At 45.6% G+C, this 15,773-nt stretch overlaps 1 protein-coding gene across 1 annotated transcript in view; it reads right to left on the bottom strand.

The window, feature by feature from the left end:
* Positions 1-15,528, bottom strand: part of LOC309562481 (uncharacterized protein) — a 75,694-nt gene extending 60,166 nt beyond the window's left edge. Inside the window, exon 1 of the mRNA XM_082266711.1 lies at positions 15,412-15,528. The gene's annotated coding sequence lies outside the window, so the exon portion shown is untranslated. The remainder of the gene's footprint in view (positions 1-15,411) is intronic.
* Between the last annotated feature and the right edge of the window lie 245 nt (positions 15,529-15,773).

The following is a 15,773-nucleotide window of genomic DNA, read 5'->3' as shown; positions in this document are numbered from 1 at the left end:
ATTAGATGGATTGGAATGGAGGGTAGTCGGGTGTAATGGACAGTGGAAACCATTTACTCATGGCCAACCATAAAGCAGAGCGGGCTCCGTCTGTATACGATCTTCAGAAACTGAGCATTGACACGGATGTGTCACTGCCCGCTCTGCTCCAGTCAGCAGGGAATCTGTTAGCAAATCCCCTGTTGATCGTAACGGACAGGGGAGGACTGGGCCAGGGGGAAGGGGGGCAATCGCCCCCCGGGCCGCTCTGATGTCCCGTAAAAAAGGCTGCACTGCTTCTGCCACAGACATGCCTAAAGAATTCCTGGTGAAGAGAAGTAAAAAGGCCCCACCGCTGACCTACTGAGTGCGTGAGACAAGGACACAGCGCAGGCCTCCCCCCCTAGAATGGATGGTGTAAACTGTGTCTGAGCTGAGGCCGGTTCCATGCCCCACTGGAGACTCTCCCCCTCTGGCCACCCCAACCAAGCTGTCCCAGCTCCACCCTGGTGGCCAGGTCAGGAACCTGGATTCAGCCAGTGAGTAGAGAGTACTTGGAGTGGAGCTTTAACCTGGAATGTGGGTCAGAAGGAGGCCAGGAAGAGGGAAAGTGGGAAGAGGCACCATGGGCCTCTGGTTTGTACTTGCCCCCTGGGCCGAAAGTTGCCATTCAGCCCCTGGAAACGGAACCATTTGAAAAGGGCCCGAAAAAAGAAAAGTAAACACACACACAAATTAAAAACCTCCTTATACACAATCTTATACCCACAGTTAATCCAGGTTAGTACCCTCCCGTCAGTTGTCTTTTTTCTGTTCCTGGGACCAGACCATAGATGTGGCCGCTGTTCAGGCAGAGCCACTGATTGACCCTTTAGCGGAGACTGCACAGTTTTCCACTGCAAAAAAAAGCCAGCTGAAGCATTAGGACCAGAGCTTTTTTTCAGCTGGAACTTGGTGGAACTCAGTTCCACCACCTTTGGCTCTGTCCCTCGGCTCCCTGCTAACCACTAACATTCGTAAACACAGAGATCTGGCTTCCTGTGTTTTCCAAGTGCAGTATGAGGACAAAGGAGATGCCGGTGCCTGGGGTGCAGAGCAGATGCTGACTCCCCCACTGGATGATCTCCCTGCAAGTGAGAGAGGTGAAGCCACCTACAGTGTGAGGGGAGGTACTTGAGAAGAAGAGGGGTGAAAGTGAGCTGTGGACGGAGGATACAGCTGTGGAAGAAGTAGGAACTCTGCACTCTGTGTGTAGCCCACCCCGGAACTCTGTATGCAGTACACCCCTAAACTCTGCACTATGTATGTAGCACACTCCAAAACTCTGCATGTAGCCCACCCCTGAACTCTGCACTCTGTGCATAATGTACTCCTGGTATTTAACCACTTGCCGACCAGTCACATTGACTGTACTGCGGCAAAGTGGTTCGATTCCGTCCAGCGACGTAGACCTGCGTCGCTGGACTCCTCCCCTTGTGGGCGGCGCGCGCGCGCCGCCAGAGGCTCTCTCCCGCTGTATTCAGTCACAGCGGAGTCAGGCCAGGGGAGGAGCGGCGGTGATCATCGCCGCTCTTCCCCAATCGTCGGGGAATCGAGTGTGAACATCCGCCCGCTTGTGTAAACAAAGCGGGCGGATCTCCTAAGTGACAGGCAGGGTCAGATTGCAGGGTTCCGCATAGCTGAACCTGCGATCTGTCCCTGTGTCACTCAGTCACCTCCCCACACACACGTTAGTAAGCACCAGGCACACTTAACCCCTTGATCACCAATAAAAATTAACCCCTTCAATGCCAGTGTCATTTTTACAGTAACAGTGCATATAAATAGCACTGATTACTGCAGTAATGTCACTGGTACCCCCAAAAGTGACAAAAATGTCAGTCAAGGGTCTGGTCTGTCCGCCGCAATGTCACAGTCCCGCAAAAAAAAAAAAAAAAAAAAAAAAAATCGCAGATTGCCGCCATTACTCATTAAAATAAAAAACACCAAAAATGACAGAAATCTTTCCCTTAGTTAGTAAACACAATAACTTTTGCGCAAACCAATCAAAATATGCTTATTGTGATTTTTTTTACCAAAAATATGTAGCAGAAAACAAATTGGCCTAAAATGTTAAAAAATTTTGATTTTTACTTTTTTTTGGGGGGGAATTTCATATAAAAAAAATTTGAAAAATATTGTTATTTTTGCAAAATTGACGCTGTTTTTTTGTTTATAGCGCAAAAAGTGAAAATCGCACAGGTGATCAAATACCACCAAAAGAAAGCTCTGTTTGTGGGAAAAAAAGGACGTAAATTTAGTTTGGGTACAGCCTCGCACGACCGCGCAATTGTCAGTTAAAGTCGCACAGTGCCGAATCGCAAAAAGTGGCCTGGACGTAAGACAGCAAAATCCTCCGGTGGTAAAGTGGTTAAGAGCCTCCCACTGTTAGTGAAATTTTGACTAATTTGGGGGGTCGTGGTTGAGTTCCTGCACCTTTTTTTTTTTTTTTTAGTCCTAAGGTCTGTCCCCTTTACAGCTGCACCACAGAGACCTCTGCCTATTGCATATACTAAGAGGTACTTCTTAGGGGACATTACACCATATTCTAACCATTCTTCTAGACTGCACTCTGAACTGGTTATGCAGTTAACGCTTATATCACAATTACTCTAACATTGAGTTCATTTAACGTTACACAGTCTTGTGACTATTTCCTGCCACTAACTCACAGTCAAGTTAAAGGTACCCATACTTGTGTTCCTATAAGTGCTTGCAGTAGTTTTCCTTCAACCATGCGTGCCAGAAGGCCTGAGGGTTTTCAGTGAGTCAAGGCAAAGAACAGAGGACACAATCAACCAAGCAGCCTCGGGAGTAGTGCTACATCAGTAATAACACTTCTGAATCATTATTTCAAATTTTGACCAGAAAAACAAAGACTGCCCAGACATGGCCTGAAAGTGAGATGCTGTAAGCACATATGTGCTGCTCTACTTAGCAGGAAACAAGCATTGCATATGTAATGAACAAATATGGCCCCACGTATTTATACAACTAGTCTTCGAAAAGTTTGCACTTTTATATTTTGGTTGGAAACGGTGAGGGCAGGCGAGGAAGTAATTGGTTGTGTCTAAAACTGTTAAAGCGGTTGTAAACCTAAAAAAAAAAAAAAAAAATAAACCCTGCAAGACAAAGGCATAATGAGCTAGGGGCCCCGAAACGGATCCCCGGACACCGCTGTGGGAGCTGACATGATCCCTCGGCGTCTCTTCTGGGTTCGGCGGCTCCGGCGCTGTGATTGACCGGAGCCGCGATGACGTCACTCCTGCGCATGTGCTCGGGGTCCTTGGCTGGTGAGCAGAGTCCCAGGAGGAGGGTGGCGGCTGCCTCCTCTTTGGTAGCATTTGGTGTATGGTCACAGGCAGTCGGTCTGGTGACCCAGAAGGAAGGAGCTGAACCCAGAGGTCCAGGAGAGCTGACTAGAGGGGTTGAGACACTGGAGAACCTAGAAAAACAGTATCGGGAGTACAGGGGATCGTGTCTAGGGGCCTGACCAGGAAGGGGGCCACCCTGGAGCAGAGTAGTCAGAGAACGGGTATCAGCTGGTGGAGTGAAAGGGGGTGCTAGGCGAGTACTCTGAAGATAAGTGCTAAACAAGTGTTTATTCAGGAACTTTACCTCAGATTCATCTAGTGGCAAGGTGAAACTGCGGCCTAGCCACATCCTCAGATAGAAGTCCTCAGCATTGTGAATAGTTCAAGTTCTGGAATATCCCACTCATCCCTTCTCCCATCCCCATATAAAATAAAAACAACAAAAACAACAACCCCTAGACCAGGGATCCTCAAACTACGGCCCTCCAGCTGTTGCAGACCTACACATCCCATGGGGCATTGTAAAACTCTGACATTTACAAACATGACTAGGCATGATGGGAATTGTAGTTCCTGAACAACTGGAGGGCCATAGTTTGAAGACCCCTGCCCTAGTCCTGTGTAGCATGGACTGAGCCGGAAAGGAAAGTGTTAAGATTCTGCATGCAGTTGCTACCGGCAACCCAGAGGGACCCGAAAAGGTGAGAAATCCAGCAGCCCTCAAGGGGGCACTGTTACACTGTTCTGGTGACAGCCCAAAATTTGGGGTTCTCTTTCACTGTGATAACAGTAAATGGGTCAAATAGAAAGGGACAGATATCAATTAAACCTGGCAGGTATTCAATCCTTTTCCACTCTACCTAAAACTGAAAAAAACATTTTTTGCCTTTAATTTTATTTGAACACATTGGGTTGAATGAAATAAAAAAGATCAGATTTTCACATCCACGCACTCAACGCGGATGGGGAAAATCACTCCCGCTGTGCTAAAGTGTTCTGCCGACGGGGAGCCTTCTGAGCACACTGATCAGTGTTGCCGGCTATAGACATCAGCGCTGATTGTTCAGGAAAAACTTGCCAGGCTGGTTATACAGAAATTAATCTGTACAACCAGACTGCCCATACATGGATCGAAACATAGCCGGTCCCTGCTGTACCACTTGCATTTCCAGCCATGTATGGCCGTCTTTAGTTTATCTCCTTTACATGGGCTTGATGCCATTAGCAAGAAAGAAAACGGTTACGATAAACGATGAAGATCGTTTTCTGCCACCAGTTCATCTCACAACAAGTGACAAGGACACCACATTTCTGGTAAGATCAACGGGTATTTTCTGTGCCTAAAACATTCTTAACTGTGAAAAATGAAAACTAATGCAGCCACTATATCTAAGGACTGAGACGATGCAATATATTACATTGATATTCTTGGAGTTAGCTATCCTTTAAATTACATGTAAACCCAAACTAAAAGACAGTTGTTTTCTGAAAGTACTGTGCATTTTAATCATTTTTTTTTCATCCTTTCTTGCATCTCTCTTTGCATGCCATGTTCTATCTGCATACACTCCGGCGATGTCTCTGCATAGATTTCTCAGGAAAAGACTTCTGATGGTAACAGAACTGCACTATGCCCTTGCAATGTGTGTTGAAACAGCCACTTGTAAAAGCCAAAGTGACAGGGTGACAACTCTGGAGTGCATATGGGAGACAGGACAGGAGAGTGGTCACCCTATAACAGGAAGTGCCTGGTCAAGAACAGGGGAGGACTGGGCCAGGGGGCAGGGGGGCAATAGCACCCTGGGCCACTCTGATGCCCCGTAAAAGGCTGCACCCCTTCTGCCACAGACATGCCTGAAGGATTCCTGGCGAAGAAAAGTAAAAAGTCTCTCTCATTACCTACTGAGTGCTGGTTGAAGACAAGGACAGAATGCAGGGGCCGGTTCCTTGCCCCACTGGAGACTCGTCTCCCCCCGGCCAGCCCCAACCGAGCTGTCCCAGCTTCCCCCAAACACCCCCTGCTGGCCAAGTCGGGAACCTGGATTCAGCCAGTAGGTAGAGAGTGCCTGGAGCAAGGCTTCAGCTTGGAATGGGGGTCAGGAGGAGGACGGGAAGAGGGAAAGTGGGAGGGGGGGGGCCGAGTCGTTGCACCATGGGCCTCTGGTTTGTACTTGCCTCCTGGGCCGAAAGTTGCCAGTTTGCCCCTGGTCAAGAACCTTCATGGCAGGATCACCAGGTATTATAAACCCAGGAGCCTGCCATCACTATATCTGGTCTCAGTGGCGGCCCACCCATTGGGGGCGTAGGGGCACCGCTCCCCCCATCCATGCGTCCGGCCCTCTAATCTACATGCAGGGCACCGGATGCATGGATTCCAATGGGGTTTTTTTTTTTTTTATGAAGCACGTGATTAGAGCAAGAGGCTCTAATAGGCTTCAAAAAAGGGTTGGCTCGGGGCACAGACCACTGCGCCCCAAGCCCACCCAGTTGTTTGACAATAGCGAATGAATATTTGCTATTGCCACACTGATTCTCCTCCTGGCCAATCAGAAAGCGGACCCGTTTCCCGATTGGGCGAAAGGAGAAGCCATGCTATTGGCCAAGGAGGAGGAGGAGGGAGGAGAAGCAGGGGAAGCCCACGGAGGAGACTGAGGGGGATGCCGCTGCTGCCTGCCCAGGGTGAGTGAGCCGGCTACCGGGGGGGGGGGGTTTAGGTGTGTGGGCTGGTGTGGTCCGGGGGGGGTATGGTGTGGTCCATCTGACGCCCCCCCAATGGAACACCAGCCGCCCCTGTCTGGTCTCCCATAGTACACACAGAACATGGAAATGCAATCCTTTTAGTAAATATAAACTGCTAAACACCTTTTCTAATCAGCAGTATATAGCTATCTTGGGACTTCAATCAGTGTCTGGGTAAAGCTTGTAGGAAGAGTTTTCATTCTCCTCTGACTGTCCTATGAGGCTGCCGGACCCCTAACCCTCTGTCTGGACAGTGCTGATTGGCCCTGTGCTGATCACATGCACCCTCCCAAGAAAAAAAAAAACTCTTTAGCAATACACACGAAACTGAGAATGTGCAGAGTGACTCCAAGGCTCTGTTCTATCAGGAGATAAATTGGGGACAGTGGAAGAAGGGAAGGATCAGAGAAGACAGGATCAAACAGCCTTTTTTTTTTTTTTTTTACACAATGCGGAGGATTAACCCTTAGGTTCGACAAGGAGTATAACAAGCATGCTTTACTGCGTATACAGACTGATTTTACTGTTGTGGGTTTAGTAACACTTTATGTTAGCTGGTAAAGATATATTATTTACAGTTTAGCATGCATTGCTAATGCATGGGAAAGTGTTCTGCAAATAAGGAAGTTCTGTTTGCATTTCTGTTTTTCTTTTTGTTTTTTTGCATCAGCAATACACTGTCACATTGTTCTCTGCAATCCGTTGATTTTCCACACTACCCAAAATAAGTTTCCTGAAACAATTTCGCCACTATCAGCCCTGGTGATTCATGTCTGTGTGTCGAATTGGGAACAGTGTGAGATTCATCAGTCACGTATGCGATGGATCTGAAATTCCTTGCTGATGGGAAAACATGGGAAGTTTAGAACACTGATGATTTGCCCATCTGCTGCAGAACAAACTAGCTGACACACAGCTGCGAAAAGTCTTCCCTTCTAGAGAAGATCTCTATTTACACAAGTAATGGCCTTGTCAATTTTTTTAACAAGATAATCACCAATTACGCCCCTTTGGTGTGTGAGATGGTAAAGAGGACCTGTAAGATAAACAAGTCCCAAGGTGGCCTATTCATCAACAGCCTACTAATAGCAAGCATTGCCACTGTTCAGAGGTGCTTGATATGGCTGTTTTGATTAGTGTTGTCACCCTAGAAAGGGACTGTGTAAAGCCGGGGTGGGGAACCTTTTTTCTGCCAAGGGCCATTTGGGTATTTATAAAATCCTTCGGGGGCCGTACAAAATTATCAACTTAAAAATGTCCCTGTTATATTTGGTCAAACATTTATTTAACTCACCCGTAATGTGATGGCTGCAACTGCTTCTCTTTGGTGAGGTGTGTGATGTTAGCTGGTATTGATGATGTTGCTACTCACAACTGGCTTTCCAGGTTTGCATTGGTCAGTCTGGAGCGCAGTCGAGTCTTTGTGGTGGTAAGTTTTGAAAAAGAACTGCTGATGGGTACTGCTGGCTGGTACCGCTGGTGGGTATAGCTGGCTGGTACTGCTGGTGGGTACAGCTGGCTGGTACTGCTAGCTGGTACTGCTGGGCTTGTACTGTGCTGTGGGTACTGCTGGCTGGTACTGCTGTGGGTACTGCTAACTGGTACTGCTGGCTCAGGCTGGTACTGTTGTGGGTACTGCTGACTCAGGCTGGTACTTTGCTGTAGGTACGGCTGGCTGGTACTGCTGTGGGTACTGCTGGCACCATGCTGTGGATACTGCTGGCTGGTACGGCTGACTCAGGCTGGTACTACTGGCTAGTACTGCTGGCTCAGGCTGGTACTGCTGTGGGTACTGCTGGCTGGTATTGCTGTGAGTACGGCCGAGAGACACAGACTCAGCTGCACGGGGGGCCAGACCAGATGACTTAGTGGGCCGCATACGGCCCCCGAGCCGTAGGTTCCCCACCCCTGGTGTAAAGGCTTGTACACACGATAAGAAAATCTGTAGGGAATATTCGTCCGACGACCGATCTGCCGATTTTCGGATTGTTAGTATGGTGCTTTCGACAACCGACTCCGTCTTTTCGGCCAACAAAATCCTGATGTGCAGGCTATAAAATTTTTGTCGTCCGTCAAAACACATCCGATTTTCGTCTCATTAGTACAGATTTCGACAGAAAAAAATCTTAAGAGCAAGACTAGGCATGCTCAGAGATGAAAGAACACATACAAAGCAATCCAACACATGACATCACTTCTGAAGTAGAAGTGGTACGGGAAAATTCGTATGAAAATAACCTCTTCACTTTCCACATCAGACTAGCATGCCACAAAAAAACGGATGACAGATCGTTCAATAATCTGATCGTGTGTACGGGGCTTTAGGTCTACATAAAACTGTAGTAGGACTATATAACACCTCCATTTCTTCTTCATGAAAAGGGGGGGTGATTTGTAGTTGGGATCGACCGATTATCGGCACCACCGATATATCAGGGGCCTATATGCACTTTCCCCGATATATCGGAATCGGCCCCGGAGGTTACCGATATTGTCGATATTTCGGGAAAATGCTTGTACCGGAGTGATGCCTGCAGCTAGATGCATCACCCCGGTACCGGCGTCCATAGTTGACAGTCGGCTGTCTTGTAATGACAACCGATGTGGCTGAGAAGCCGCTCGGCTGTCATTAGAAGGAGCGGGAGGGGACGCCCTCCCGCTGCCTTCCGCAGATCCCCCGGGTCTCCCATCCCACCGGGGGACCCAGGCATCCTACCTGCATGGCCGCCGAACAGTAGACCCAGTCAAAGCCATATTCGGCTCTGATCGGGTCTCCATGTAAACAACCATGAAGTGATGTCATGACATCACTTCCAGCTACTCGGCGCCACATTAAAAAGACTGACAGTAGAGCTGCACGATTAATCGTAACAGAATTGAGATCGCGATTCACTCCCCCTGACGATCTTAACATGACACTTGCACGATTCTTTACATAGCTATGAGGGAGCAGCTGTCAAAAAAAAAAAGAGCCTCCCACAAAAGCCTATCATCATAGTCTCCCACTGAACTGTAAACACAAATAATTACATTGTATCTTTTCTTTCCCTCTGCCTGAGGAAGGAAGTTTAACCTCTTAAAGACTAAACCTTTTTCCTACACTTGTTGCTTGCAAGTTAAATCAGTTTATTTTTCCTAGAAAAGTAGTTAGAACCCCCAAACATTTATATATATTTTTTTTTTTTTAGCAGAGACCCTGCAGAATAAAATGGTGATTGTTGTAAATTTTTATGTCACACTGTATTTGCGCAGCAGTCTTTCAAACGCAATTAATACACTTTAATGAATAAAAAAAATAAAAAAATAAAAACCGTAAAGTTATCCCAATTTTTTTTATAATGTAAAAGATGTTACACAGAGAATCGTGATCTTTATTCCAAGCAAAAAAATTGTGATTCTCATTTTGGCCAGAATCGTGCAGCTCTAACTGACAGCATTCAAAACCGCCAAACTTGGCGTTTTGAATGCTTTTCAGTGCCAAGGAGGGGTTTGGGGTCTTTTAGACCCCCCAGACCCACTACAAGAGTACCTGGAACAAAATAAAAAAAATAAAAAATTTTACATGCCCGAAAATATCGGCCGATATCCGATGACCAAAATATCGGTATCAGCATTAAAAAAACGATATCCGTTAATCACTAATTTGTAGTCCACAGAGCTGACAGGGAACAATGATAACCGATAACAGCTCAGAGGTAGAGATCACAGCAAGTCGGCAACTCAAAAATTTTTCTGGCTGGGTGAACAGCTATTTTTTTTTTCTGCAGTTGTTGAGCGATCCAAAAAATTTATGCGAGGAAGGTGGTGATGACGGGGTCACCTACAGCTTAAATTTTGGAGGTTTCAGTAGGATCGAGCAGCGTACGGCAGCCTTTAGGCTAACATTGTATGTCAGCCTGTAGGCTAACATTAGGAAGCCATAGATATGGGAGGGTGGTCTAATGGGCAGATGGCAAGCATTCATGTTTATGTCAGGAGGGGGAGGAGGTGCACACAGACACTTTTGGGCTTCAATCTCTTTGAGGGGAACAATAGCTATTAGAAGAGGCAGGCCTGGATTTCCATCACGGTGGCATTTAGGCACACAATTTTGGGTCTAAAACGGTTCGCTGGGATAATTATTTCCTTGTTTTAATTTTCCGACATTGCTAAGATTATAGTCACAGTTTTTGAATGGGTTTATGCGTTATAAATTTATTTTTTCCTACATGGGAAAACATGTTGCTAATACAGGCGGTCTCCGGGTTACGAACACGATTGGGACTGTAGGTTTGTTCTTAAGTTGAGTTTGTTTGTAAGTCGAAACAGTGCCTTTTTAAGTGTAACTACAGCCTGTGCAGGGATCTGGGAAGTCCTGGGCACTTCTGGGCCCGTTCGTAAGTAGGAGTCGTTCGTAACTCGGATGTTCGTAACTCGGGGACTACCTGTACAAGAAAAATCTGCCCATTTGCCTCTACCACCTATAGGCAAGGATCTACTGATCCTCACTTTAAATCTGGCCTAAAATATTTTCTAATAGGCCCCCATGGACATCCGGCTGCCATCTACCTTGTCACAGAGACTCTCATCTCACGCATTTTGGTAACTTTAAACTATCTACAGACAGGACATTGAAGTTAAAAGAGATCATTGTACTTTTAGAGCCGGTTCACACTGGGGCGACTTGTCAGGCGACCTGGTCGCCTGACAAGTCGCCGCGGGTCGCCTGCCATAGATTAGCACAGGACCCGTTCTAATAGGAGCGACACAAGTCGCTCCGACTTAGAAAAAGGGTCCTGAGCTACTTTGGGGCGACCTGGAGCGACCTGCATTGACTTCAATGATATGAAGTCCGTGCATGCCGCTCCGAGGTCGCGGTGCGAGCTGCGCACCGCGACTTCACAGGTCGCCCCGGCAAGTCGGGTTGCGCCTATGTGAACCGGCTCTCAGTGTATGCCTCATTTATTATTTCCCTTCTCAACCCCCAAGGCTTTAGTCATAGTGCATACTTACCTGCAACTCCATGAGATCCCTGTGGCAAGGTCTACCTGGAGATATATACCTATTCTCCCAAACTCTTTAAATTCTGCACCGTACTACCTGCCTCACACCTTATTCCCGTTAATAGGAACATCACAAGGCTGATAGATTCTGATGAAGAAAATGGAGTATGTGGTGCACATTTGCAGGTGGCACTGTACAGAAGACACAGGAGAAAGGCAAAGGGGCTGTATGATTTTGTAGGATTGGGGTCACAGGTAAACTATGACCCAAGCACTGAGGAAGAGGACTGACACCAGAAAAGTGTAAGTGAAGTAAACGTTCATATACTCTTTAACTATGCATGTGCTCATCAGCCTAAGAAGAATCTAAGCTTTGGTAGATGGTGAGAAACATTTTTGAATAAAGAGGCAATTGCAAGGATTGCAAGTGTTAAGGCCCGTACACACGAGTCGAAATTTGGCCGGGAATTTTCGTCCGACAACCGATCTGCTGATTTTCGGCTTGTTAGTATGGTGCTCTCGACAACCGACTCTGACTTTTCGGCCGACAAAATTCTGGTGTGCAGGCTATAAAATTTTTGTCCACCGTCAATACACGTCCGATTTTCGTGCAGTCAGTACAGATTTCGACAGGGAAAAATCTTATGAGCAAGACTGGGCATGCTCAGAGAAGAAAGAACACAAAGAAAGCAAACCAACACATGACATCACTTCTGAAGTAGAATTCTGTCGGACGACAAAATTCGTGTGCAGTCTAGAGCACATTCCAACCAACAGACACCACTCTGGACAAAAGACGAACGACCGGTCGGCGGAAATTCGTTGCGTGTGTACGAGGCTTTAGAAAAATTGACCTGTATAACTGACAGTTTTCTTCTACAACATACTTTCTATCATATCCATTTTTTCCAATCCTTAGATAGAAAAATGTGATCAAACACAATACACCAGAGTTATTCTTGTATGTGGAAGCCTCAATGATATCTGGCACAGCAAGGAGCACAGTGACTACGATAGAACTTTCTAGGAAGAGACTGCACCGACATGGAGGCTCGCAAGGCCCATCTTGGTTATAAGTAGGATTGGAGGAGGTCAGAAAATTTCTGATACATCTAGAAGAGGCCATAAAGCTCTGGGAAGTCAAACACATAGGCACAGGCTTATTGACCTCAGCCTTCTTTTCCTCAAACATTAGATCAGTCTTGACCCTTGAAATAACTTTCTGGTCTCAGGGAACCCCTGCAGAAAATTACTGTATCTACAACTCATGATACAAAAGTGTGATGGTCAGTGGGAAGAATGCTCCTTATACTTGTGGATATTGGGAAGAATGACCCCCATACGAAAAGCTAAAAAGATCAATCGTGTCAGTGGTAACTTATGTGCGAGGTAGAAATTGCTCATGGCTCAAGGAACCCCTAGCAATCTCTGGAGGAACCCTAAAATTCCATGGAATGCCGGTTAAGAAACCATGCATTAGATCAGGGGTGTCCAAACTACGGCCCTCCAGCTGTTGTGGAACTACACGTCCCATGAGGCATTGTAAATCTCTGACATTCACAGACATAACTAGGCATGATGGGAATTGTAGTTCCCAAACAGCTGAAGGGCCATAGTTTGGACACCCCTGCATTAGATGGTCACCATATCCTGGGAATCTCTACATAGAATATCATAACAAAGAGCAACACAAATGCTTTAAGTAGTTAAGTAACACATTTATTCATACTGATTCATACATCAGACCTATATGAGGTAGAGTTGTGAAGAAACAAAGGTTTTAGATCCAAAAGGACATCAACTATTTTTTTCACCTAACACTGATATAGTAAACCTGCAACTTTATCAATGCATGGCCACTCCTTGTAAATCAGATTACAGCATTGTAATCCACACTCATTTGCAAACTCTCCGATTACTTTTCGCAAGCTTCCCAAAGAATATCTAAAACTGTCTATTAAAATGACAATCATATGTTTTGCACATTTTACAGGCACATACTAGAAATAGTCAGTCACACATGTATATGCTAGTTATGATGCCTTCTAATTAGCCTAATTTTCTGAACATTCATATATCATTGTATACCATATGGGGGGGAGATTTACTAAAACTGGTGCGCTCAGAATCTGGTGCAGCTGTGCGTGGTAGCCAATCAGCTTCTAACTTCAGCTTGATCAATTAGGCTTTGACAACAAAACCTGGAAGCTGATTATTTTCTATGCATAGCTACATTAAATGTTGCACTATGCTGTTTTAGTAGACAACCCCCACATATACACATATATCTGAGCATGCACAATATAACATACAATATGTCTGCAGATGCATTATTGAACATGTAGTTTAGATGTTGTAGGGTAGCCTTCTCCAAACCCTGATTAGATCTGCAGATGTCTGCTTCATATTGAAGAGTAATGAGACATCTGCCCTTTGTCAGTAGTCTTGGAGCCTGCTGTTGTTGCTTATACAAAGCACTGATAGATTGGAGCTGTTCAAGCAGGCCTGACCAAAGACCATACACCAGTACACCAGTAGAATTTTGTAAAAAAAAAAAAATAATTTTTGGAACGTTTCTATCAATTTTCCAGTTTATGGGTCAACCACAGGGATAAAAAAAAAAATAAAAAAATAAAAAAGGAGGAAAAACAAAGTGAATGTGGTTTTTGTAAGAAAAATTACATTCATTCCAAAATCAGGTTTTAAAATCACAATTTTGAAGTATTTTCCAATGACTTTGTCAAGCCTCTAATGGTGTTATTGATTGTACTGATGAGTTTTTTTGTACGAGCATTCATACCCAAATCTACAAGTGTAAGGCAAGCTTGAGAAACTAGCTTATCCCCCTCGATCATTACCAGTGTATGGCTAGCTTAAAAAACAGGCCTATCCCCCTCTATCAATACCATTGTATGGCTAGCTTAAGAAAACCACCTATCCCTCTCTATAACCTGGCCAACTTAAGAAACCTACCAGTGTATGGCCAACTTACGAAACCCACCTATCCCTCTCTATAACCTACCAGTGTATGGCCAACTTAAGAAAAACACCTATCCCTCTCTATAACCTACCATTGTATGGCCAACTTATGAAACCCACCTATCCCTCTCTATAACCTACCAGTGTATGGCCAACTTAAGAAACCCACCTATCCCTCTCTATAACCTACCAGTGTATGGCCAACTTAAGAAAAACACCTATCCCTCTCTATAACCTACCAGTGTATGGCCAACTTAAGAAAAACACCTATCCCTCTCTATAACCTACCAGTGTATGGCCAACGTAAGAAAAACACCTATCCCTCTCTATAACCTACCAGTGTATGGCCAACTTAAGAAACCCAACTATCCCTCTCTATAACCTACCAGTGTATGGCCAACTTACGAAAACCACCTATCCTGCTCTATAACCTACCAGTGTATGGCCAAACAGGCTTATTTCCCTCGATCTTTACCAGTATATGGCTAGCTTAAGAAACAGGCCTATCCCTCTCTATAACCTACCAGTATATGGCCAACTTAAGAAACCCAACTATCCCTCTCTATAACCTACCAGTGTATGGCCAACTTACGAAACCCACCTATCCCTCTCTATAACCTACCAGTGTATGGCCAACTTATGAAACCCACCTATCCTGCTCTATAACCTACCAGTGAATGGCCAAACAGGCTTATTCCCCTCGATCTTTACCAGTATATGGCTAGCTTAAGAAACAGGCCTATCCCCTCTATCAATACCATTGTATGGCTAGCTTAAGAAAACCACCTATCCCTCTCTATAACTTACCAGTGTATGGTGTATGGCCAACTTAAGAAACCCAACTATCCCTCTCTATAACCTATCAGTGTAGGGCCAACTTACGAAACCCACCTATCCCTCTCTAAAACCTACCAGTGTATGGCCAACTTATGAAACCCACCTATCCCTCTCTATAACCTACCAGTGTATAGCCAACTTATGAAACCCACCTATCCCTCTCTATAACCTACCAGTGTATGGCCAACTTAAGAAACCCACCTATCCCTCTCTATAACCTACCAGTGTATGGCCAACTTAAGAAACAGGCTTATTCCCCTCGATCATTACCAGTATATGGCTAGCTTAAGAAACAGGCCTATCCCCCTCTATCAATACCATTGTATGGCTAGCTTAAGAAAACCACCTCTCCCTCTCTATAACCTATCAGTGTATGGCCAACTTAAGAACCCCACCTATCCCTCTCTATAACCTACCAGTGTATGGCCAAATTAAGAAAACCACCTATCCCTCTCTATAACCTACCAGTGTATGGCCAACTTAAGAAAACCACCTATTCCCCTTTATAACATAAATGCAAAAATCACCCCTCTTACACTTACTTGACAGCCGATCCGAACTCCCTTTGTCTCTGGTCTAGGGGTTACATCCGAAGCTTGGTAGTAGCGTGGGGGGTGGTACCTCTGAGTCTAGGAGCAGACAGTGCCTACTGATTGGCTGCCGTTGCCAGAGCAGCTAATTAGTAGCACATCCTGGGAACAAATCCCACCCTGCGCCACAATATGTTTCCAAGACCCGAGTGGGATGGAGTCTAGAGCGATAGTCAGGTGATTTGTGCAGATTAGGTTAGGAGAGTAATAGGAATACGCTAGGGTACGGTTTGGTTGGACTTTAACATATTATATATCTCAAAGAGGGAAGGGTTAGCCAGGCTGAACAGAAATTTTCCAGCAAGCTGGAAAAA

The sequence above is a fragment of the Pelophylax lessonae genome (genome assembly GCF_965119305.1).
Source record: "Pelophylax lessonae genome assembly, chromosome: 9".
NCBI lineage: Eukaryota > Metazoa > Chordata > Amphibia > Anura > Ranidae > Pelophylax > Pelophylax lessonae.
Note: the sequence above shows the minus strand (reverse complement) of the source record. Positions and strands in the feature narration are given on the sequence as shown.